This window comes from Pseudorca crassidens, chromosome 14, assembly GCF_039906515.1.
Source record: "Pseudorca crassidens isolate mPseCra1 chromosome 14, mPseCra1.hap1, whole genome shotgun sequence".
NCBI classification, from domain to species: domain Eukaryota; kingdom Metazoa; phylum Chordata; class Mammalia; order Artiodactyla; family Delphinidae; genus Pseudorca; species Pseudorca crassidens.
In genome coordinates, this window is record NC_090309.1 from 41328291 (window position 1) to 41354285 (window position 25995).

General features: G+C 39.3%; 1 long non-coding RNA gene across 3 annotated transcripts in view; it reads left to right on the forward strand.

Moving 5' to 3' along the window:
- LOC137205656 (uncharacterized) overlaps window positions 1–25995 on the forward strand; it is a 734230-nt gene that overhangs the window by 192341 nt on the left and 515894 nt on the right. The window contains exon 4 of one of the 3 annotated variants that reach the window (XR_010934239.1): window positions 9748–9762. The exons of the other annotated variants lie outside the window; for them this stretch is intronic. This is a non-coding gene — a long non-coding RNA (uncharacterized lncRNA). Of the gene's footprint in view, window positions 1–9747; window positions 9763–25995 lie in introns of those variants that run through there. 3 annotated transcript variants of the gene reach the window in all.

Consider the following 25995-nt stretch of genomic DNA (forward strand, 5'->3'; position numbering starts at 1 on the left):
TCCTCTAAGAGTTTTATAGTGTCTGGCCGTATATTTAGGTCTTTAATCCATTTTGAGTTTATTTTTGTGTATGGTGTTAGGGAGTGTTCTAATTTCATTCTTTTACATGTAGCTGTCCAGTTTTTCCCAGCACCACTTATTGAAGAGGCTGTCTTTTCTCCATTGTATTTTCCAGCCTCCTTTATCAAATATAAGGTGACCATATGTGCGTGGGTTTATCTCTGGGCTTTCTACCCTGTTCCACTGATCTACATTTCAGTTTTCGTGCCAGTACCATATTGTCTTGATTACTGTAGCTTTGTAGTATAGTCTGAAGTCAGGGAGTCTGATTCCTCCAGCTCCATTTCTTTCCCTCAAGACTGCTTTGGCTATTCAGGGTTTTTTGTGTCTCCATACAAATTGTGAAGTTCTTTGTTCTAGTTCTGTAGAAAATGCCATTAGTAATTTGATAGGGATTGCATTGAATCTGTAGATTGCTTTTGGTAGTATAGTCATTTTTACAATATTGATTCTTCCAATCCAAGAACATGGTATATCTCTCCATCTATTTGTATCAATCTTTAATTTCTTTCATCAGTGTCTTATAGTCTTCTGCATACAGGTCTTTTGTCTCCCTAGGTAGGTTTATTCCTAGATATTTTATTCTTTTTGTTGCAGTGGTAAATGGGAGTGTTCTCTTAATTTCTCTATCAGATTTTTCATCATTGGTGTATAGGAATGCAAGAGATTTCTGTCCATTAATTATGTATCCTGCTACTTTACCAAATTCATTGATTAGCTCTAGTAGTTTTCTGGTAGCATCTTTAGGATTCTCTATGTATAGTATCATGTCATCTGCAAACAGTGACAGCTTTACTTCTTTTCCAACTTGGATTCCTTTTATTTCTTTTTCTTCTCTGGTTGCTGTGGCTAAAACTTCCAAAACTATGTTGAATAATAGTCGTTTGAGTGGACAACCTTATCTTGTTCCTGCTCTTAGTGGAAATGGTTTCAGTTTTTCGCCATTGAGAACCATGTTGCTCGTGGGTTTGTCGTATATGGCCTTTATTATGTTGAGGTAACTTCCCTACTTGCCTACCTTCTGGAGAGTTTTTATCATAAATGGGTGTTGAATTTTTTCAAAAGCTTTTTCTGCACATATTCAGATTATCATATGGTTTTTTTCCTTCAGTTTTTTAATATGGTGTATCACAGTGGTTGATTTGCATATATTGAAGAATCCTTGCATTCCTGGGGTAAACCCCACTTGATCATGGTGTATGATCCTTTTAATGTGCTGTTGGATTCTGTTTCCTAGTATTTTGTTGAGGATTTTTGCATCTATGTCCATCAGTGATATTGGCGTGTAGTTTTCTTTTTTTGTGACATCTTTGTCTGGTTATGGTATCAGGGTAATGGTGGTCTTGTAGAATGAGTTTGGGAGTGTTCCTCTCTCTGCTATAATCTGGAAGAATTTGAGAAGGATGGGTGTTAGCTCTTCTCTAAATGTTTGATAGAATTTGCCTGTGAAGCTACCTGGTCCTGGGCTTTTGTTTATTGGAAGATTTTAAATCACAGTTTCAATTTCAGTGCTTGTGATTGGTCTGTTTATATTTTCTATTTCTTCCTGGTTCCGTCTCGGAAGATTGTGCTTTTCTCCGAATTTGTCCGTTTCTTCCAGGTTGTCCATTTTATTGGTATATAGTTGCTTGCAGTAATCTCTCATGATCCTTTGTATTTCTGCCAGTTACTTCTCCTTTTTCGTTTCTAATTCTATTGATTTGAGTCTTCTCCATTTTTTCTTGAGGAGTCTGGCTAATGGTTTATCAATTTAGTTTATCTTCTCAAAGAACCAGCTTTTACTTTTTTTAATGTTTGCTGTTGTTTCCTTCATTTCCTTTCATTTTTTTCTGACCTGATCATTATGATTTTATTTCTTCTGCCAACTTTGGGGGTTTTTTGTTCTTCTTTCTCTAATTTCTTTTGGTGTAAAGTTAGGTGTTTTATTTGAGATGTTTCTTGTTTCTTGAGGTAGGATTGTATTGCTATAAACTTCCCTCTTAGAACTGCATTTGCTGCATCCCATAGGTTTTGAGTTGTGTTCTCATTGTCATTTGTTTCTAGGTATTTTGATTTCCTCTTTGATTTCCTCAGTGATCTCTTGGTTATTTAGTAGTGTATGGTTTAGCCTCCATGTATTTGTATTTTTTTCAGATTTTTTCCTGTAATTGATATCTAGTCTCATAGCATTGTGGTCGGAAAAAATGCTTGATACAATTTCAATTTTCTTAAATTTACCAAGGCTTGATTTGTGACCCAATATATGATGTATCCTGGAGAATGCTCCATGAGCACTTGAGAGGAAAGTGTATTCTGTTGTTTTTGTATCGAATGTCCTATAAATATCATTTAAGTCCGTCTTGTTTAATGTATCATTTAAAGCTTCTGTTTCCTTATTTATTTGAATTTTGAATGATCTCTCCATCGGTGAACGTTGGGTGTTAAAGTCCCGTACTATGATTGTGTTACTGTCAGTTTCCCCTTTTATGGCTTTTAGCATTTGCCTTATGTATTGAGGTGCTCCTATGTTGGGTGCATAAATATTTACAACTGTTATATCTTCTTCTAGGTTTGATCCCTTGATCATTATATAGTGTCCTTCCTTGTCTCTTGCAATAGTCTTTATTTTAAAGTCTATTTTGTCTGATATGAGAATTGCTACTCCAGCTTTCCTTTGATTTCCATTTACATGGAGTATCTTTTTCCACCCCCTCACTTTCAGTCTGTATGTGTCCCTAGGTCTGAAGTGGGTCTCTTGTAGACAGCATATATATGGGTCTTGTTTTTGTATCCATTCAGCCAGTCTGTGTCTTTTGGTTGGATCATTTAATCCGTTTAAGGTAATTATCGATATGTATGTGCCTATTACCATTTTCTTAATTGTTTTGGGTTTCCTATTGTAGGTCTTTTCCTTCTCTTGTGTTTCATGCCTAGAGAAGCTCCTTTAGCATTTGTTGCAAAGCTGGTTTGGTTTTGCTGAATTCCCTTAGGTTTTGCTTGTCTGTAAGGTTTTAATTTCTCCGTCGAATCTGAATGAGATCCTTTCTGGGTAGAGTAATCTTGGTTGTTGGTTTTTCCCTTTCCTCACTTTAAATAAGTCCTGCCACTCCCTTCTGACTTACAGAGTTTCTGCTGAAAGATCAGCTACTAACCTTATGGGGATTCCCTTGTATTTTATTTTTCCCTTGCTGCTTTTAATATTTTTTCTTTGCAGTTAATTTTTGATTGTTTGATTAATATGTGTCTTGGCATGTTTCTCCTTGGATTTATCCTGTATGGCACTGTATGTGCTTCCTGGGCTTGATTGACTATTTCCTTTCCCATATTAGGGAAGTTTTCTACTATAATCTCTTCAAATATTTTCTCAGTCTCTTTCTTTTTCTCTTCTTCTTCTGGGACCCCTATAATTCAAATGTTGGTGGGTTTAATGTTGTCCCAGAGGTCTCTGAGATTGTCCTCAATTATTTTTTTTCTTTTTTCTTTATTCTGCTCGGTGGTAGTTATTTCCACTATTTTATCTTCCAGGTCACTTATCCGTTCTTCTGCCTCAGTTATTCTGCTATTGATTCCTTCTAGAGAATTTTAAATTTCATTTATTGTGTTGTTCATCATTGTTTCCTCTTTAGTTCTTCTAGTTCCATATTAAACATTTCTTGTATTTTCTCCATTCTATTTCCAAGATATTGGATCATCTCTACTATCATTACTCTGAATTCTTTTTCAGGTAGACTGCCTATTTCCTCTTCATTTGTTTGGTCTGGTGGGTGTTTACCTTGCTCCTTCATCTGCTGTGTGTTTCTCTGTCTTCTTATTTTGCTTAATTTACTGTGTTTGGGGTCTCCTTTTTGCAGGCTGCAGGTTCATAGTTCCCGTTGTTTTTGGTTTCTGCCCCCAGTGGCTAAGATTGGTTCAGTGTGTTGTGTAGGCTTCCTGGTGGAAGGAACTGGTGCCTGTGTTCTAGTGGATGAGGCTGGATTTCGTCTTTCTGGTGGGCAGGACCACGTCCGGTGGTGTATTTTGGAGTGTTTGTGATGTTATTATGATTTTAGGCAGTCTCTCTGCTAATGGGTGAGGTTGTGTTCCTGTCTTGCTAGTTGTTTGGCATAGGGTGTCCAGCACTGTAGCTTGCTGGTCATTGAGTGGAGTTTGGTCTTGGCATTGAGACAGAGATCTCTGGGAGAGCTTTCGCCGTTTGATGTTACGTGTAGTCGGGATATCTTTGATGGACCAGTGTCCTGATCTTGGCTCTCCCACCTCAGAGGCACAGGTGTGACACCCGGCTGGAGCACAAAGACTCTGTCAGCCACACGGCTCAGAAGAAAAGGTAGAAAAAAGAATGAAAGAAAGAAAAAATAAAATAAAGTTATTAAAATTTTAAAAATTCTTAAATTATTATAAATTGTAAAAAGTAATTTAAAAAAGGAAAGAAAGAGAGAAAGAATGAAGAGAGCAATCAAACCAAAAAACAAATCCACCAATGATTACAAGCGCTAAAAGCTATACTAAAAAAAAAAAAAAAAATGGACAGACAGAACCCTAGGACAAATGGTAAAGCAAAGCTGTACAGACAAAATTACACAAAGAAGCATACACATACACAGTCACAAAAGAGAAAAAGGAAAAAATGTATATATAAAAAAGGAAGAGCAAGCAAATCAATAAACAACTCTACCAATGATACTAAACTCTAGATACTAAGCTAAGATAAACATAAGACCAAAAACAAATTAGATGCAGAAAGCAAACCCGAAGTCTACAGTTGCTCCCAAAATTCACTGTCTCAATTTTGTGATGATTTGTTGTCTATTCAGGTATTCCACAGATGCAGCGTACATCAGGTTGATTGTGGAGATTTAATCCTCTGCTCCTGAGGCTGCTGGGAGAGATTTCCCCTTCTCTTCTTTGTTCTCACAGCTCCCGGGGTTCAGACAGGACAGGGTTAAAGGAGCAGCTGACTAGGGGGCTCTGGCTCACTCAGGCGGGGGGAAGGAGGGGTACAGAATGCGGGTCGAGTCTGCGGCAGCAGAGGCCAGCGTGACGTTGCACCAGCCTGAGGCACGCCGTGCGTTCTCCCGGGGGAGTTGTCCCTGGATCACGGGACCCTGGCAGTGGCGGGCTGCACAGGCTCCCAGGAGGGGAGGTGTGGATAGTGACCTGTGCTCACACACAGGCTTCTTGGTGGCGGCAGCAGCAGCCTTAGCGTCTCATGCCCGTCTCTGGGGTCCGCATTGATAGCCACAGCTCACGCCTGTCTCTGGAGCTCATTTAAGCGGCGCTCTTAATCCCCTCTCCTCGTTCATCAGGAAACAGAGAGGCAAGAAAAAGTCTCTTGTCTCTTCAGCAGCTCCAGACTTTTTCCCGGACTCCCTCCCAGCTAGCTGTGGCGCACTAGCCCCCTTCAGGCTGTGTTCACGCAGCCAACCCCAGTCCTCTCCCTGCGATCAGACCTCCAAAGCCCGAGCCTCAGCTCCCAGCCCCCGCCCACCCCGGTGGGTGAGCAGACAAGCCTCTTGGGCTGTTGAGTGCCGTCGGCACTGATACTCAGTGTGGGAATCTCTCTGCTTTGCCCTCTGCACCCCTGTTGCTGCGCTCTCCTCCGTGGCTCCGATGCTTCCCCCCTGCCACCCCCTGCCTCTGCCAGTGAAGGGGCTTCCTAGTGTGTGGAAACTTTTCCTCCTTCACAGCTGCCTCCCTGAGGTGCAGGTCCTGTCCCTATTCTTTTGTCTCTGTTTTTTCTTTTGCCCTGCCCATGTACATGGAGAGTTTCTTGCCTTTTGGGAAGTCTGAGGTCTTCTGCCAGTGTTCCGTAGGTGTTCTGTAGTTGTTCCACGTGTAGATGTATTTCTTATGTATTTGTGGGGAGGAAGGTGATCTCCACGTCTCACTCTTCCGCCATCTTGAAGGTCTTCTCCTAAAAAAGTTTTGAAAAATGTAGCTGAGTTTATGACTCCCTCTATCAATTCTGAATGATTTCTTTGGGAAAAAAACCCATTAATTAACTCTGGTTTTGAACTTGATGTTTCCTATTCTTACTTATTGCCTTGGGTTATTTATATATTTATTTGTCTATTTCTAGAACTACTATTAATGGGAATATCTCCCTATTTAAATGTTGTGACTAGATAGTCATAAAATCAGTCATGTTTTTCTTTTTATTTATTTGTATTTTGCAGCCATGTAAATGTCAACCTGGTACCTGAGTGGTCTACGAGGGTAGTTATGGTGATGAACTGTTTTGATGGCTATTACCATGTATTTAATATGGTATTTTACCATTTTTAAAGCACTTCCATATACAAGTGAGGAGACTGAGGTCAAGAGAGTATAAGTGACCTGTCCAGCTGCAAATAGGCTATTTCTATTTGATAAAAAGTTAGAGATCAGAGGGATATTAGGACGTGCCAAGGCTAGAACAACAGTCTTGTTCTTCTGAATCCTTCACTGGTACATTTTTTCCTGACATTCCAGGCCATTCTCGTGAAGCAAATCAACAGCATATTGGCTTGTTCTATTTGATAAATATTATTACCCACTAGCTAAAGATTTCACAGTGAAGTGGACTCTTTGGAAAAAGAAAAACTTTACCAATACCATATACGACCGTATACTTTTAGGTAAAAGTGTGTTTTTCAGCTTTGTCAATTCTGTTTTATTTTGCGGGCGTGGAAGTGACCTGCGTCTACCCATGACACAGAAATGGATTCATTCATTCAACAATAGATAAATATAAACAGTTCTAGTTTAAGAGAAAGTGTCCAACCTTTACATGGTCCCAGATACTGCTGGGTCATGGGAGACCTAAGAATAAAACCTCAAGATTGCAATACAACGAATGGAATATATTCTAAAATGTAAGGAAATACAAAGAAATAATTGTGTTTGGAGGAGGAACTGGGTATTCACATTTATTGCTGTGATATCATGTAACAATAGCCATACTTTGAAACTGCTACAGAAATTGGCGTTTTTTAATTAAACTATTAATTTGAGCAGGGTGCTACATATATCATATACTTGTATATGATATAATATATTTGTGATGGGTGGGGTAGACATGGGTAAGGCAGTAAAGCTGGAGGAGAAAAGGCAAGCAAATAAGAGGAAATAAAAGTAGGGTTGCTTTATCTGGCACTATTATCTTCCTCTTCCTCCCTTTCTTCTTCCTCTTTCTTCTCTTTTCCACTCTCCCCTTCTAGGGCACAGAGTTTGCAATTTGATCCTCAGTCCTTTGCCAGCCATTGTTGTGCCAGATATGCTTCATTCATCCCTGCTTCTGCTGGCCTTTGAAAACAAGCACCATGGCCCTGCTCTGTTTGTTGTCAAGAATGAGTGGCTCAGAGCAGGAATGTTTCCCAGACGGGAGGTGAAGGGGTCAGTCTGGACCTCTGGACATTTGCAGTGCTCGACTTGCAGGCATGTCATGTGAAAGGAAGGGCGGCTCCCAGCGCTTCTGATGGCAGTTAGTATATATGCCGCAAAGCACTGCTCAGATCATGAGATTGCCTGTCAGGTCATCTGCTGTGAAATCCATTATGAAAAACACCCGGAAACTGATGCCTGACTTGAAATCCTTAGTTTACTAAATTGCAGAAATTATCTTTGGAAGGTTTTGTCACTTTTATATTTTTTTTATAAAAAAAATAATGTTTGCTGTAATGCCTCATGCAAAGTGCTAGCTGAATGAATCTGTCACTGAAACTTCAATTCCAGATTACCACACTGCAAGATCTGCTATTATAAATGAAAACACATCTTTAGAAAGTTCACAACAGTTTGAAGTAGATGAGCTATTGAAATGCAATAGAAAAATCTACCCTTTACAGATTAGCCAAATAGTGATTGTAGTCCAATATGTAAACACAGTCTCACTTTATTGTCACGGTAAAATGGTCCTTAATGTGCTACTCCAAGAGCAGGGTAACATTACCTAAGCCTACAAATAATGATATAAATTATCTTTAAGAATTCTTTGCTTGTGAGTATGGCACAGAATTCAAAAGCAAATGGAAAATTGTTGCATTATCAAACTACTAGACTCTTGATAAGTTGGTTTTTTTTTTAATCTCTACAAGCTCCAAACCACAATTTACTAGAAGAATGTTAATGAGCAGTTCTTAGGAAACCTGTAAAAGTAGGTTTTATCCAAAGATGCTTAAAAGAGCCACATCCTTGAAGGGACAAGATCAAATGTGTATAAGTTGGTCTCACATCCAGTGCACTGTGCTGTTTATAGGGGGGTATATAGGTAGGGTCTCCTTTTGGTTTTTGTATTGTCCCTGCAGAAGATTATTATTTATTCAATGGTATTTTACTACTAATGTGAGCTATGCTTTTTATAATAAAGATTGTATTTACTTAGTTTGCCAAACGACAAGAAATTGTGCTAAGGAAAAAGAAGTGGGACTTACAAGGTGGGAAAAATGAAGAAGAGAACCTTGAGAATCTTGGACAAATACATGAGAATCTTATCAGACTTGCAATTTTTACTTCAAGACAAGCTCTCTACAAAATTTTATATTGCATGTACTTATAATCAAAACCTTGAAGTGGTGATTCAACTTCTGAAATTAGTAGAGTTTGGCAAGGAAGGAGACAAAGAAGAAAAGCACTGAGCATGAGAAAAGAACTAAAAGTTCTTTTGTATTTTCCCGGTCCTGAAGCAAATGTCCTCAGAAGGGACACGATCACAGCTATCCATTTAGATTTCAGGGCTGGCCATGGCACGTATCTCTACTACACCTTTTTTATTTGCATAAAGCAATTACCCCCGTGGTCAGTGGCTTCAGAGTTGTCTAGACAACATGCTTCAGATGGTATCGGTGACCTCGGATACACTAAGCTAGCTCTAAATTAGTGATGAGCGGAGCTGGAGGGATGTATTATAGTAGTTACAAACCATAAGAAGGTATTTAAATAGTAGATAAGACACATGCAAATCTTTTCATTGCCATGACAACCATCTTGATATAGGTTTTCCATATGTAGCAAGAAGGGCAGAGCAAAAGGCATTGGGAAAATAGCAGGAACCTGTAATGAAAATTAACCCTGGCAGGGGATTAGTCCAGATCTTGGTCATTTATTAACTCTTAATAGAATACAAACTTCTGCGGTAATACACTACTCACTGGGTCAGAGAAGCATTATTTTCAAACCTCAGCTGTAAAGTTCTCAGCTATATGGTTACATCTCAGCTGTAAAGTTCTCAGCTGTACGGTTACATCCCAGGTCCCAAGTCTTCACAATGGCTCTGACTGATGCCAGAAAGGAGGGAAGGAGGAATACTGGTGTGCTACTAAATGCAGATTCTTTGGTGCCCCCCAGAGAGCTTTTCAGAGCAGGGTTCGTCCAGTACTCAAATGCATAACTGGTACACATGTCTTTAGCTGTTTGTTTGTGTTGATCAGAGAATCTAGTGAACACCTAAATAATCACAGCATGCGGTAGTACATTTCAAAGGAGAATGGGATTTGTTCTTGTGCAACTACCATGAGGGAGAAGGAGTGAAATGCTGCCTGCTTCTCTCCCTCTTTCCCATTTTGCTTCCCTCCCTTCTTCTCTTGAGCTCTCATCTCTCTCATCTGTCTGTTTTTCCTCCTAGAGTTCTTCATTTCTTCTAAGTGCCAAAATCGTTTCAGGGCTAGCTCTAGGCACTGGTGGTTTTCCTGTGGCCTGGGAAGCTCCCTCCAGCCATGCTTCTTTCTGCCACAGGTCTGCGGAGAGAATCCAACCCTGCCAGCTATCATCCCAGCCTGCTTCACCCTGACCATCTGCTCAGAGGTGAATGATGGGGGCGGGAGAACACAGGGTACCTCCAGCTCGGTGTAACATTTTCCTCTGCAGATCACACACCTTCACACGGTCTTGGAATCTTTTGAAATATAAATGGCAATTCTACTTGCTACTTTTAAGGCCAAGACTGGTACCGTGGGCACCACGGAGTCATTAACGTTCTTCATTCAGATCTTTGTATGTACAATCAATGTATGGATTCCTTTTGACACAAACTGGAATTTCAACACACAAGGGAACATTGGTGAAAACAAGCTGGTTTATTAATTAAAATGATAATAAATAATACCCCTAAACTTCAATATGTTTAATGCAAGTCTTGGCTCAGTCATCCATGTTCTGAGGCTATTTTAAAATGTGGACATCCTTTGTGCTCTTTCTAGCATGAAACTGAATCAAAGCCAGAAAGACCCTTTCCTATCACACAGTAACTTACATACTAATTGGTAGTAGTTCTTATAAACCAAACTGTGTAGGGTAGTATTTAAATATGGTTTGTTTAAAAACTAAGTGACAACTTACTATAGTAAGTTGGAGGCTTACTGTAGTAGGAGGCAGAGACAAGAAGTGGTTAAACAAGAAGCACCCTTCAGCAAAGCACAATTTAAAATCTCATTCATCAGATTCCACCTGTCCTTCGGAAAACATTCTAACTTTATAGAAATTGAAGACTAACCATAGCCTCGAAAACTGTTGGTATTAACACTGTAGGGCATCCTGTGTACTGATGTCTCAGTTCCTTATCCAGAATACGTGTTCTGTCTGACAAATTTGGGGGGTGTTGTTTGCCTTCAAGATACTCAGATGTTCCTTTTTTGACATCTGGGGTTTTAATTAACAGTCTTCCCATGTCTTTAAAGCAAAATGAACTTGGTCTGGTCTGGACAATGCTGTGAAGCATTGTTATTTATGAACGCCACCCCTGTCATGTTAATTTGTACCACGTTTCTGACTTATCCTAAAAGAACACATTACCCAGTAGGTTTGGAGGAGTTAAAGGGAATCTACAGGGTGACTTTAATCTTTATGTCTTTATATACTGGAGGGCATTTTACGGCCCCTCTGCACTGTTCTCACTACGCAATCGTTTTCTGCTTTAGAAATGTAGCCATTTGGATCAATAGTTACAGTACAATATATTGTACTTCTGATGGGGGCCTCCTACGACAGTTAAGAAGCACAGGCCACGGTGATTTCACCAAATGCTGGGTTATATTCTGAAATCTATTTTTAAAAAGAGTTAGCACAGCATACGTAGAGTCAAATTTATAGGCATTCTAATGAAATTTTACTTACTCTACTTATGTATATTAAAATAAAATTAGGAAGAATGGAGTGCAAAAGAACAGTTTGCAGCTTGAAAAATAGAGATTTTTAACGGGACACCAGAGCAGTAGCAGCTAGAAGTAGCTGTCTTGTGGAATTTGTAGCTGCTGCTACCAAACACTGAGATTTTGGATTTGGCCTCTATTTCTGGATGTTGTGATGACTGTACACTTCTAATGTTGGAAAGAAAGGGGAGAAAAAGCCCTGAGATGGCCACAGATGTTTGCAGAGTGCGATGATGGAGCTAGCAAAGATGTAAAGAAGTTATATGTCTCTTAAAGTGTTAAATGTAGGCTGCAACTTGTGGATTTTACTGTAAATTCTTTATCTATAAACAAACTGGGTTATCACAGCTGTTTATTGTACTGCTAGCCCTGATTCTAACCTTTATGTCTTTATTGCTTACATACCATTCCCTTGTTTATGCGTCTGTACCATTCAGTGCCCTTGAACTTGGTCCCTCAGAGCCCCGACCCCTGCATGCTTGCTCACTCACTCCACTCACGTCTGCAATCAGTAAATCTGAGACAGGCCCTGGCTGATAGCCGAGCTGCAGTAGGGCAATTAACACAGAACTAAAGTGTCATTCCTGGCAGGGTGGGGAGAGTGGCAGACCACAGATGACAGTTCTCAGTTCTGAAGCTGTGACATCCAGGCCAGACCTGGGATTATAGGGAACAAGGGGAAAAAAGGAAAGAGGGAGTGAGGAGGGGTACGTTTGTGGGGAGAGAGTTCCTCAAAGAAAAGCACCGAGTAGCTTCTCTTTGAAGAATTGTTTATTCCCTGTATCAGATTCCAGCTGTCTGACCAGTTAATTGGATGAATACCTAGAGGAAAACATTCTGTGCACTAAGTGAATTGAGGAAAATGGGTATCTTTCTTTCTCTTTAGAAGGAGAAAGTGCTTTTCCTTTAAAAAAAAAAAAAAATCACCAACTCTCAATCACCTTTTAATGGTGTTCCTGCCAGACTTAGATTAAAAAAAGGAAAAGAAATATCTTTTATTAAGCGCTTGCCTCCCCCCACCTTTTTGCCCACTCACGGTTTCCCCTGCAGCCACCTACCTGCTATGGCTCTGATATCTTAATAAAGTTAGTGTTGAATAGAAGCAGGGCACCCAGGCAGCTGCCTGCTGAGAGGCAGCTTCCCTTTTAGCCCCTTCCTCTAAGGAGCTCTGGAGACCCACCTATACAATAAGATAAAGCTGTTCTTAATCCCGAGGTCCAGAGGACCCCCCCCCCGACCACCAGGGGGCATCATGGATCCTGAACTTGGGCATCCAGCTGTCAGCTTCTTGGGAGCTGTGCAAATCAATTTTGAGAGCAAAGTCAGCTTTTCCTCGGATTGAATGCTCTCTCCTCCCTCCTTCTTCCCACTCTAGGCTTTGCCTACTACTCTCCTCAAACATTATAACTTTTCATCGGATGGCTTCCGATTGTTAGGAAACCATAGTTAGTAATAGCAGCTATCATTTACCGAGTATTTAATTGATGTCACATGTTCTGTAGACTATATCTTATTTATTTCTCACTAAGAACAAACTAAGATACAAACCCCGTAAAGCCTGGGTTATTCTCTCCACATTCCAGATGGAAAAGCTGAAATTCAGAACAATCAAATATCTTGCCCAAGGTCAAAGGGCTATAAAAGGTAGAACCAAATTAAAATCTATACTGATGCCAGAAAATATGTCTGTGTCTGTCAAAACGTGAGCCTCTGTCTCAGGTCTTTTCCATATTGGCTGTGAGAGCTTTGGACAGTCCCTAAATCACTTTATCTCAGGTTCCTTAACTGTAAAAATGGGATGATAAACCTAGTAAGATTGTTGGGAGGATTCAGTGAGTTGATGCTGCATATGCAAAGTACATGGAGTACTGTCTAGCACATCTTAAGAGTCCTATAGATATAGTTGCTTTTGTTGTTGCTGTTATCATCATCACTATCATTACCTTGCCTCTCTGATGGTTTATAGTGAGGAGCTGAAGGGCTGGCAGGTTGAGGAAGCCAGTGTGGTAGTTTGAACAAAAGAGTTTGCAATCTTCAGAAGTAAGGAAGAGGAAAAAGAAAGAAAAGACTTGGATTTTAGACACAAGAGGATTTATGTGTGAAGTATCACGCAATTCCATCCTGATGAATATAGGCAATCCAGCTAGGCACTGAGGTCACACAAACAATGGACTGTCCAAAAGGAGCTCCTACACTAACTTCTTCACGTGAATGATTTGTTAGTAATGTAGCTGATAAGGCTTTGGCATTACCGTGTCTAATACTGTACAGTCTACTCTGTGGTTGTGAAATGAAGGCAGTTTTTTTCAAACTCTGCCTTATGAACGTGATATACTGGAATTAGCATCTTGTCCAGGAAGATAAGATTCAAGTTCTGAATATACATTTGATAGTGTGATGCTCCATATTAGCACTAAGTGGATCGTAGAACCCATTTCAAGGATGTGGTGATGGACTAGTTAAGTGCTATGGTGGTTTCCCATATGTGCCGGGGTGAAGTCCAGCTACCCAGTCTCCTGTTTCATCACTTTTCCCAGCACACCACGCTACACCATGCACCTCTGTACTTTCTAACAATATGTAGAACACAGGAAGTGACAGGTGTGCCCAGGAATTATTACAATATCAAGATTGGTGTCATGTAGCACTCAGAATGAAAATAAGAGAATTGTTAGTTATTATTCTGTCGAAAAACTAGGTGAGAAATCTTAATTCTGGTTTCAGCATTGAAGTCACTAAAGACTCCTTCAAAAATGGCACTTGCTAGGAATCCACCCTTAATGCATGTATTTGTGTTTGTATTTGTTATTGCCTTTGAAGCATTCTGAATGTGACCCCTAGTTTAACTGAAGGGCATTAGAGCGAACCTCCCTCTACCTCATTCCTATGCCTCTGCTAATTCCACTCTTACTCTGAGCTCTATTTCCCTGACAGATGATAGGTGTTTTTCAGAAAAGAAAAAAACAAAAAAGACAAACAAACATTTCTGTGACAAAATAAGTTTGGAGAATTCTGAATGGTTTAGTGTCTTCTTAGAGGCTCATGACAACCATTATTATATTTGAATTTTAAAATTATACAAAGGAAGAAAACTCTTTAATTTTGCTTGGCCTAGCCTTGCCTAATCTTATTTAACCATAGGATTATTTTCTTGAATAACAGCGGATAACTGTAGCAGAATTGTCTGCTGAATCATCTGCGTCCAAGTGCAGTCAAGGGAAGGAAAAGTGTGGATCCTGTAGGACACAGAAGAGGCAAATCCCTTCTGCCCACACGCCACTGGCCACACCCAACCACAAGGGAAGCCAGAAAATATAATTTAACTGGTGCCCAGAAGGAAAAGGAACTATGACTTGGGAATAGCTAGTTCGTTTTCACCCACATCTATCAATTGATAACATCTTTCAGAATGAGGGTTCCATAATCCAGAGACTGAGTTCTATGCCACGTTCTTTTACCTCCTTAATGTGTGACTAGATGCTCTCTAAAGTTTTCCAAAAAAAAAAAGACCTAAGATCTACAAGTTTGTCTTTAAGGTATGCTTGTTAATGGAGCAGACAGCATTTCTGCTGTAATTTGATTTAGTAAAAGAAACGTTCTGATGGGTCTTATTTCTCTTAATTACAACAGTGAAGAATCAATATAAATCTTAATTCAGAAGTAGAAGGGAGGGAAGATGGCCTTATGTGGCTCAGACACAGATCTCTCTGCTGTTCTGGGTTGACACAGAGATGGTTTAGAGACTGGGAAGGAATGGTTGTTCATGACTCATTTGGCAGTATTTCTTACACATCAGATGTCTCAAACCAGCTTTAGACCAGTAATGGCTCACACTCATTCATGGTTGAATTGTCTGATGAATATTTGAAATGTTGATACCCTGTGCTTTGAGTTGAAAAAAAGGATACATAGGGTTTAGAGTTTAGGCAGACGGGAAGCAGACTGGCATGCTGGTGTGAAAGTTCTGAAACCAACTTGTTTTTCTGTAAGGCACATGTTCAACTATTAGCCTATGGGAGTAGATCACAGGACTGCTTGAGGGTGAGACAGGAGGTTTCTGGAAAAGAAGTAATGAGTCGACTCTAGCTCTGTGACGTCCACAGAGGTGATGTCACTAGAGCTCTGAATCCTTCATTTGGATCTGGGAAGTATAGTAAAGATAGTTTTACTAATAGTTGCACTGACCATAATTGAACATCAATGCATAGGAAATAAATGATTTTGCAAAGAAAAATGTCCCTAATGGGGCCTCTAGGTTAGGTTAATTCAAAACCCATCTTGAAAAGTTTAACTCGGATCAACTCATAATCATACCATGTATTGAGTTAGAACATATCTTAGAAATAATGTAATTTCCTGATTTTATAAGAGAGAAACTTAAAAGTCCAAAAAGCTGAAATGGCCTGGCCAAAAATGCATGTTATTTGTGACAGAAATGATCAGAAACTTCATGTGTTTAATGGCATCGCCCAATCTCTAGGTGATCAGTTATTTCAAATTATTTAAATAATCCATTTATATATCTATTTACTTAGTGAAGATAAACTTACAGAACACTGTGAATTTAGCATTTTTTTTCAAAACTATTTACTGAGTGCTGTGATAGGTGCTGGATTTATAGCCAGTAATAACAAAAAGAAGTCAGAGGTTGTTGTGAGGAATAAATGAGCGAATAAGGTGTGCACTTAGAGTGTGGCAAATAGTAAATGATCGATGAATGTTCACTGTTGCTGCTGTTGTCACTGTCATCCTTATTATTCTTGCCTTTATGAAGCTTTAGTAAAACAAGAAAACACCTCCCCATTTGGTTTCTTCTCTGTAAAATCTCAGGTCCTGTGCTTGTGACTTCAGGAAGTTCAGCTTCTTCTATTAGACCCCCTGACACAAGCCCCTTATTCTTCATGGACTTCATTTCTTTGTGATTCCAAGTCAGACCTTGTTCGGCAAGAGGTTTCCTGGGAATATTTATAGTTAGCAGCTGATTTGGAGCAGACAAATGATTTAAGCTTTATAAACAGCTTGTATTAATACTTTTTACTATTTTTTTTTCCTGAATTGACTGTTTGCAGTTGTAGCAGCTACTAAGCTTTCCAGCAAAAGATAAGAAAGGAGAGAGGGAAGGAGGGAGAGAGACAGGCAGACAGACAGAGATATCAAGGGATGATTACACAAGTTTTAAAATTTATCAGTGCTAAGGAAGTGCTACTGTTGGTGTTGCAGGGACAACAGTATGGGTGAGGTCCATCTTTGTGCTTAGAGGACTTTACAGTCTACTCATGGACATAAAGAAAGTGCACAAACAGGAAAACACAAAGTAGAACAGACCCGTGGAGCTCTGTAAAGGAAACAGAAACAAACTCTGAAGGGAAATCAGAGGAGACAGAGGGCTCTTGCCTTTCAAATCATCAAGAGCAATGACCATTGGGCCAAGGAAGGAAGTTGTTGAACTCAAGATGAAACAGCACTTTCTCCAGTGTTCTAATAGCACAGTTGTTGGCTCGTTTGTTTGCTATAAAAATATATGTTCCAAATTGCCTAGTGTTATGTTAGTATTTATTTTTGCACTGCAAGTGCACCCTGTGCCTGAGAGAATTTCTCTTCAAGTGTTTCAGGTGAGACATTTCAGGTACAACAAAGGTGAGAAGGGGTGTCAACTCAGAGGCAACATTGTTAGGAAATGTAAAGCCTCAATGCTGAGCAACCGTACAGGATCCAAAGGCATTGAGACGGAAGAAGACAGAAATGTAGATTGAACGAAGGGGCTTATTTTCTGGGGAGAGAGAAGTCCTAGTGTTGCAAGCTTTGGAAATTTTTACAAATAAACTTATATTCTCAAACTTGGTGAATAAAACTGTTAAAAATACTCCACTAAAATAGGAAGCAACCTAGATACATTTCATTTAAAATATATCATCAACTTCATCAATCAGCACTTGAGAGTTACAGAGTTTTCCTCTATGCAGTAATCATTTCAAACCAATGATTCACTCCAAATTATTATAACGTTAAGTCACATGAAGAAATGGAATAAGGAGGTGCTCCGTTAATAGCAAATAGCTATTTTAAAGAACTAAGTCAAATGACTTTGATCTTCAGCCAGATTTTTGTTTGTTTGTTTGTTTTCTGTTCCGTTTGTACATCTAGGTTCTTGATAATTGCTAATCGTTTATTTCAACTATATTAAATGCCTCCCTTGGAGAAAAAACCCTATTTCATACCCCTACTAGTTTCCTCCTATTGTAAGGACAGTGTTGATATCATGAAAAATATAGTGTCCACACATTTCCAATTATCAGGGTATTCTGCACTGTTATACAACTTAGTGCTTTTATCTTTTATTCATTCATTCATTGAAGTGTCATTGATTATCTACTATATGTCAGATACTCTTAAATCTTGGAGATAAAAAGATTGACAAAGACATGTGCTGGTCATCTTTGCTGTCCTTCCAGAGTCACCCTCTACTTTTCTTCTCCTTGTTCTATATCATGGAAGACTGATTTTGTTTTGTTTTGTTTTGTTTTGCGGTACGCGGGCCTCTCACTGTTGTGGCCTCTCCCGTCGCGGAGCACAGGCTCCGGACGCGCAGGCTCAGCGGCCATGGCTCACGGGCCTAGCCACTCCGCGGCATGTGGCATCTTCCTGGACTGGGGCACCAACCATGTCCCCTGCATCAACAGGCGGACTCTCAACCACTGTGCCACCAGGGAAGCCCATGGAAGCCTGACTTTTATAAACATTGTAAATGGTTTCTTTTGAGCTCTGAGCCAGTGGGATGCACTGGAAGAAGAGAAATGTTGGGGTACTTTTTCCCCAGTCCCCTCTCTCCGCCAGGTTGCTCTGTGTGGCTGTGTTCCACTGATGAAGAACTGCCTGCTATCAAGGGTTGCTTTCCACAGTGCTACCCTTTCTAGGTTCTGACATCAGCTCCTTCCCCTAGTCCCTTTGGGCCAAGGGGTAGGAGAGAAACTGCTGTTACCAGGCCCATGATACTACCCTATCCTTCTTGGTTTCCTTAACACAAATTTCAAATAACTCCTTTCAAAAACTCTACTGAAATTCTAAGTTTGAGAGTGGACTCTTTCTTTCCATGACTCTAATCTGATACATCATGTTTCTTCCCTTCAATCCTGAATGAACACCTATTAATGTTAATAGTTACAAATTTTCTAGGCCTTACCGGATTCAGATAGTTGCAGTGGCAGCCCAACTGATAAAAAATAACCTTATGACACTAACTCTACTTCTGTTACAAATTGCTCATAGATTTTTTTCATCATTTCTAGATGCAAAAATATTTCCTGTCAAGCATTCCAGTAGGATCTTAATGGTTATAAATATTCTGTAACTAAAACTGCCCTTTCTTTTTAGAACACATAACAAAGACATTACAATGGTTTACAAAGCTTGAATCAGGAGTGTCATGTAAGGCTATGTGTGTGTTCTGATCTCCACCTCAGCTTCGAGTCTGTCTAAATAAGACCCATTGTAAAAATCCATTCACCATGTCACATCTTTTCATGCCAGCATACTTGCACATCCACATATACTTAGAAAACAATGAAAATTCCACACTGGCTTTCTTCTTCCCATTCACAATCTTTTCTCACTTACTGTTTTGTTTCCTTTGCTGAAGACATTAAATCTCTTGTGTTTTCAGTATGGCATTCTAACAATTTTTTGGATGGTTTTACTGTTCTTAGATTTCCCCCCATGTTTCCCTTTTATCTTTTGAAAAACATGAAGTCTTCCTAACTAGAGGCAACATTAAAGGTGACTTTTTAATTCTGTATTTCCTGAATGGCTATTAAGATGTTTTAATATATAACAAAGATGTATTATTTTTCACATTGTCCTCAATTTCCTTCTTAGTACAACCCAACATCCTATTTATTTTTTTAATCTTCTCCTGTACATCAAGTCAACATATTTTTGAGGTATTGATAGTGGCGTCTCAATTTCTTTCTTGAGAGGCTGTGGGTAATTCAGAAGCCATTAGTGTACTGTGTATGAGTAGTTTGAATTGCTTCCTCCACTGGGTCTTACCTTGAACTTGCTACACTCAATTCCATTCGCCATTGTGAAGCTTGATTACTTAACTGCCTTTGGTCTTTCTGAAGTTCTTCTCACTCCTTATTCTTGAATACATCTATGCTTAGTGTATGAATAATTATGTGGTTTTTTGTTTTTTTTGTTTTTTTTTGTTTGCCGTACACGGGCCTCTCACTGTTGTGGCCTCTCCCATTGCGGAGCACAGGCTCCGCACGCGCAGGCTCAGTGGCCATGGCTCACAGGCCCAGCCGCTCCACAGCATGTGGGATCTTCCCAGACCGGGGCACGAACCCGTGTCCCCTGCATCAACAGGTGGACTCTCAACCACTGCACCACCAGGGAAGCCCAGTTACGTGGTTTTGATAAATTTGCCTCCCTGCTATTCCCCCCAGCTTTCATGTTGTTAATAAACTTATGGAACGCCAGTGTCGCTTTGATCCAGAGGCCATCAACTAATTTCTGAGTTGATAACTAGTGATTTCTCTCAGCATTCTTTGTTTTAACCAGTTTCCAATCTGATGCTCCTAGAATTCAATGAGTTTTGGTTTTTTTTAAAGATACCAGAAAGAATCAAACTCTTATTATTCGGTGAAAATAAAAATAGTTAAAGCTATTATGAAGATGCAACCTACATATTATCCTGACTTAATATTCTAGAGCCTCTGTTTGAATCTCAGCCCATGGCCACCATTTTTCAAAAGTGCAAATAAATTATTTCCCAAAGATTTCTCCTTTTTTTTTTTTTTTTTAAAAATAAAAAAGACTTTTAGGGCTTCCCTGGTGGCGCAGTGGTTGAGAGTCCGTCTGCCGATGCAGGGGACACGGGTTTGTGCCCCGGTCCGGGAAGATCCCACATGCCGCGGAGCGGCTGGGCCCGTGAGCCATGGCCGCTGAGCCTGCGCGTCCGGAGCCTGTGCTCCGCAACGGGAGAGGCCACAGCAGTGAGAGGCCCGCGTACCACAAATAAATAAATAAATAAATAAATAAAAGACTTTTAAATATTATTAACAGGCAAGGCATTATGGGATATAACTTAATATTAAATGCAATTTGCCAATCTGGTGAGATTTATCAAACTACCCATTTATTGGCTATTTACATGTGGAATATACTGTTCTAGGTACTCTAGGGCAGACACAGAAGTTTAAGGCTTTTTTCTTACTTCCTTTAGGGAAAGTAAAACATAAGCAAGGATTTAACACATGAGCCTACAAAGAGTTATGTAAGAATACATGCAGCAATATGACAGGATTCCAAAAGATGAATTATAAGCAATTTTATGTTTAATTGTCAAATTAATGTTGGAAGCAATAAGTGTTCTCAGAAGATCTCATTTTACTGGGTTCATAGTGGAGTGAAAAGAGCATGGACTTTAGAGTTAGGCTTTGGCTTGAATTTTCCGAGTGAGCTCTGGGCTCACTCACCCAGCTTCCTAAGATCACAGCTTAGGTGGCTCACAGTTGACACAACGATGACTTGTTCAAAATTAAACTTTGGATTCAGCCTGTTGTTTCCCTCACCTACTTCCTCTCAGCCTTCCACATGTCAACAAATGCAAGTATGCTTTCAGTGGTTCAAGTTACAAATTTAGAAATTATCTTTGATTCCTCTGTTTTCCTCAAAGTCCTCACATTTCACCCTTCAGCAAATTTATCAAGTCTACCTCTACCACTAGAATCACTTTTCTGTCTTTTCCACGCCATCACATTCGCCTGGCCACCATCATCTCTCATCTGGAATATAGCAATAGCCTCCAACACACCTTCCACCTTCTGCCCTCGCCCCACTCACCCACCTTCCATGAGGCAGCCACTGTAATTTTCTTAACATTCAAATTGTAAAGTTTGTCTCTTGATTAAAATCCTTCAATGACTGTCACTACATGTGGAAAAGAAAATCTAAAGTCATTCCCACAGCTGCCAAGGACCTACAAGGGTCTGGTCCTTCTGACCCTTCATTTCACTTGTGCCACTCTGCTGTCCCTACCCTACAGCCACCCAGGTCTCACCTCAGTTCCACGAATCTGGCAGTCTATTTTCTGCTCATGGTCTTTACACAAATTGCCCCTGTGTAGAATATTCTTTATATGGGTTGCTCCATTGCCTTTAGGTCTTAGACTTCCTTAGGGAAGAATTTTTAATGACGCTATTTATATTCCTTTTATTTTCTACTTTATATGATTTTCCAATTGTTATTTCTTTTTGTTGTTTTTGGTAATTTCTTTGTCTTTCTCCTTCATTCGGGACATAATCTCCAGGAGGGTGGGGACTTATTCTGTCTTGTGCACTGTTGTATCCCTAGTATGTGATATGTGGTTGGTACTCAGTATGTTAACTAAATAACTAAAGAATAATAAAATAAAATTCTTCTGGCTCCTATTCTAATTCGTTTGGATAGTTGTCACTGTTTGCAGCTTATATTAGCATTCCTCTTAACCTTTCTAACTTAAAGTTCATTTTCTATGACCTCAAATTCTCCTGATATCTTAGTTAGAAGATCTTTGCTTATGGACAGCAATGACCAGGGAGGTCAGACTGACAAAGCACAAAATCTTCTAAAGCTTTGTGAAATGAGAAGTTTAGTTAAAACTTGAAGTAAGTGGTATTAGATTAAAGACATTAAATAAAATCAGAGACAGGGAAGAGAAAATTGCATTGTAGGCTTATGAGTCCCAACCATTTCTTTCAGGTAAGATCCCAATTCAATATTTATACTAAAATTGTTCTACTTGTGAGCTGGAATGATTTCATAGTATCTTGATACAGAATATGAGAAAGTTCTAAGAATAGTTTCTGATGGGTTTCCACAGTCCTCTCCTGAAGAAGGGAGAGTATGGAGTGTCACTACAATAAAAGAGAGAAGCCCTGGTGGGAAGTAGCTCCTCTGGTTCAGTGAAACTGTGTACTAGTAGCTGAACTGCTAACATTTGTTCCAATGTATTATCTGCCCACACACTGTTTAAATTATTGACCATGGCTCTGTATTCTTCTATAGCGTTTCACCTAGAAATGGAAGAAATCACTGAATTTCCTTTCTGTAAATTAAAAGGGACGTGTATATCCCAGCTCAATCTCTGAAATCTAGAATCTGCACTAAGACCCCATTCTTTTCCCTTTGGCATTATCCTGCCTATTGCCTCTTTCAGAGGTTGGTCCTCTTCCATTAGTTTTGCCAAGGTCTCAGCAGCCTCACGTTGCAAAGAGATGCCATACAAGGATACCAAGGTAGAGTTAGAGTGTGACCATAAAAACCGTAAGGTGCAAACAAACACTGCAGGCTGGCTGTTTATTAGCAACACCCGGAGAGCGGAACACACAATCTAATTAGCTAATCACCTAAATACAAGTTGTCCCATTGGCCATCTCAGGTGAAAATGAAACAGCTGTTTAATTTAGCTTGTATGAAAGAAACTCATGTCTGAAACTTTGATATCTTTATTACTATTGCAGTTTATTTATTTATATTGTTTTGATCTTCCTTGGGATCATTATGTTGTTCTGTAACTGTGTTTCTCCAAGTATATGCCATGCATGGTCCATGGTAGTGTGGATAATGATTTTAAGGGAGTACTCTGACGAATTTAAAATAATGTAATAGTGGTCTATTTATGTTTAGGTATATTGGAAAACATATGTATAGCCCTCAAATCCCTGATTTATTCCTTAGAACAAAATGAAGCAATGAAATGGGAGTTGATTTGAAGTATTTTTGTGATAGAGTAAATAATAATACAAAAAATACTCAGATCTCCACAAAAATCATGAACGTGGTAAACGACTACCTAAATTTTGGGAAGCGTGGTAATATTCTCTGGTCATAATCTATCTTGGTATATGACAGGGATAAAAGAGGCCAAGTAACTTCCTCCTCATTTGGCGACTTGGCAAAAAAGAAAGTTTTGCCTGAATGGAGCCCTGTTAAAAGTCCTTGCTGTGAAAAATGCTAAAGGTGAAAGTGGAGGGAAAAAAAGAGAGTAGGGATGGGAGAGAAAAAAGGAGGAACAGGAATGAAGTGGGCATTCTGGTTGTAACAGCATACTTGTGTGCCAGGCTGGTAAGTGGAGGAGATACACTTTGGGAACCTGGACTACTCAAACTCTTAAAACCTCCCAAGAAAAGAGCTTTGGTGGGTCTGAGGCTGTGCAATTGTCAGCCACAACTGAATGCTTTATTGCCGTCTGGAAGTGTTTATTTTCTGAACATAAATTCAGAGGCCAGATTCAAGGCATGTCTAGAAATAAAGCATATCATCATGTGAGCTGAGCTGACAAGGACAATTTACTGTACCCTGCATTTGTGCGGGGCCAATCGGAGGACAGCCGGTGATTAACATTCTGAAATCCCTGCTGTTCAGTTCTGATTGTCCCTTCACTGAACTTTGGGATGGCATGGATTAACCCCTGAGAGACTCCAGTGCAGAGCCCAGAGCCAAGAAGGGACTCTTGTTCTACCCTAGAAGATATATGCAGCATCGGGATGTCCCTGTATCAGCTAGCAGGGCTGATCTGTGCCTTTGAGGACCCTGGGAAGAAAGGGACAGCCAAGAGCTGAACTGTTTCCTAAAGGCTTTTGCTAGGAAAACTGAGGTTTGGGATTTACTGGTTAAATTCCCATTTGATTCGGCAGTAAAGATGGGGCAAGTGTTCATGCTGATTGTTTGAACAGGGACTGCAAGCCTATTAATTGGGAGAGGCAGGAGAAGATAGTGTTTAAGAGCATGAATTCCAGAGTCTGGTAGAGCTGGATCTGAATGACAACCCCATTATTTATAGCTATGTGCAAATTATTAATGCATCTGACATTTTGTTTCTTATTTACAAAGCACAGTAACACCAATCTCATAAGGAAGCTCTGAGAATTAAATGAGATAATGTGTGTGAAGTGTCTGGCTCAGTAAATACTGTGTCCCATAATTGTTGTTATTTACTAAATATTATTGCTTTGTTCACATATTGACCAATAAGAATCTGCAGGGGAAATTTTTGCTATTTTTTCCTAGAGGTATGAGTGTTATTTTGCACACGATTTTTAGAAAACCTAATCTCAGCTATAGGTGGCAATGTTTAAGCCATTACTAGAGTGTATAATTTTTAAATCTTTCTCAAACCTTAAGGACTTTAGATTGAAAAAAAAAAAAAACCCTTCAGTTTCAAAACACCTCAATAGAATAAATTTTAGAATAGTCTATGGAGGCAAGTTCACAGTCAAATAACTTGCAATCACTTTGATGTGCAGCATATTAGAAAAATGAGCCTAGAATTAAGTTGAAGTTGGAAAAAGAAATTGGCTCGGGTAGTTTGATATATTTGAGATTGAGATTTCAGTTTGTGTTCCTTTCCATCATACAAATGACTAAGCACTTAAAGTTTGAATGTTTTCATGATAGGAAGGCATTTTCTACCATTTTTGTTTTGGGTTCTTTTCCCCAGCTCCCTCCCTTCTGCTTCTGGCTCTTTGCTCTAACATCAGCAGTCAGAGGTCAGACAGTTGGGGGGTGACGGTGGTGGGGAAGAAGAATCACAAGGAAACATTTATCTGAAAGGACATAACTTACACTCTTGCATAATTTTTCCTGAGAGACTTCTGACCACCCTACTGAGTTACTGGGTAGACATGGATTTTAGAAGTACGGGTTTTATCTTACTTAACATTAATAATTGGTCCTTAAACATTCATCTGAGAGGCAAAGAACAATATCATTTGGGGGGGAAAAACCTACAAGTTCTTATTGTCTATCTTGATGGTTCTATAAGAGACATTTTCATGGCAAGTTGATTTGTCAGTTGAGAGTATGGAACAGAGTCTTCCTCCCTCCCTCTCCCTTCCTTCCTTCTTTCCTTCGTCTTCCTACCTTCCTACCTTCCTTCCATGTATTGTTTGATTCTATGTGTCTACGAAGATGAGCCTACATTTTAAAATATACTATTGATGATTATTTATTTTCAATTGTGCCTCATCTTGGCTCATGTAAAATAAGGATTAAGGTAACCCAAGTAGGATTCTAATTCCTAGTTTTGCAGGCTTATTGTCAATTATGTTTATTTATGATATCCAAGTTAGTGATAAATTTCTCAACTATATAACTTAATAAGGCTATTTTTAGAAATATACAAATTGAGGAATTAAAAAGCTGGCTAAATGGCATATTCCGTTTCTCTCATAGATAACGCTGTATCTTACTACTGTTTAATAATTAATGTTCTTGTTTTTAAGATATTAACAATTTAGTCTTTGTTCTACTTAATCCGCTTTTATAATGAAAAGCTCAGTGTGTTCTATGGGCCTTGTATCGATTCCACACTAATTGTGATGAAACGTTCAGTATAATGCACTGATAAATATTTGAAAATTGGGCAGAAGGAATGTGGAAAAAGCACTTTGTGTTTTTAATTGATATGCTGAACAACATTGGTTTAAATGGAACTAATGCATTTGATCTTTTTTCTTTTCTGGATGTGATTTTAAAATTGTGGTGCCTGAAATCACCTAAGTTGGTTATTCAAACTCTAGTTACAGTGTCTATGTCTATGTCAGTCGTCCTTTAGTTACAGTGTCTATGTCTGTGTCAGTCGTCCTTGCTTCCTTTTTCTTTTATTCCGTAAGAAACAATTTACTAGCAATATATTCAACTTAGTGACCAAGTTCATTTAAACTGATATAAAGTTTTTACTAAAATCTGGTTCACCGTGACCTCTTACTGACCCCACTCTCTGCCCATTTTTGTTTCTTACTTTTCTGAAGTCTCCTTTCTCGTTTTGCCTGGTTCGGTCATGTTTTCCTGAATT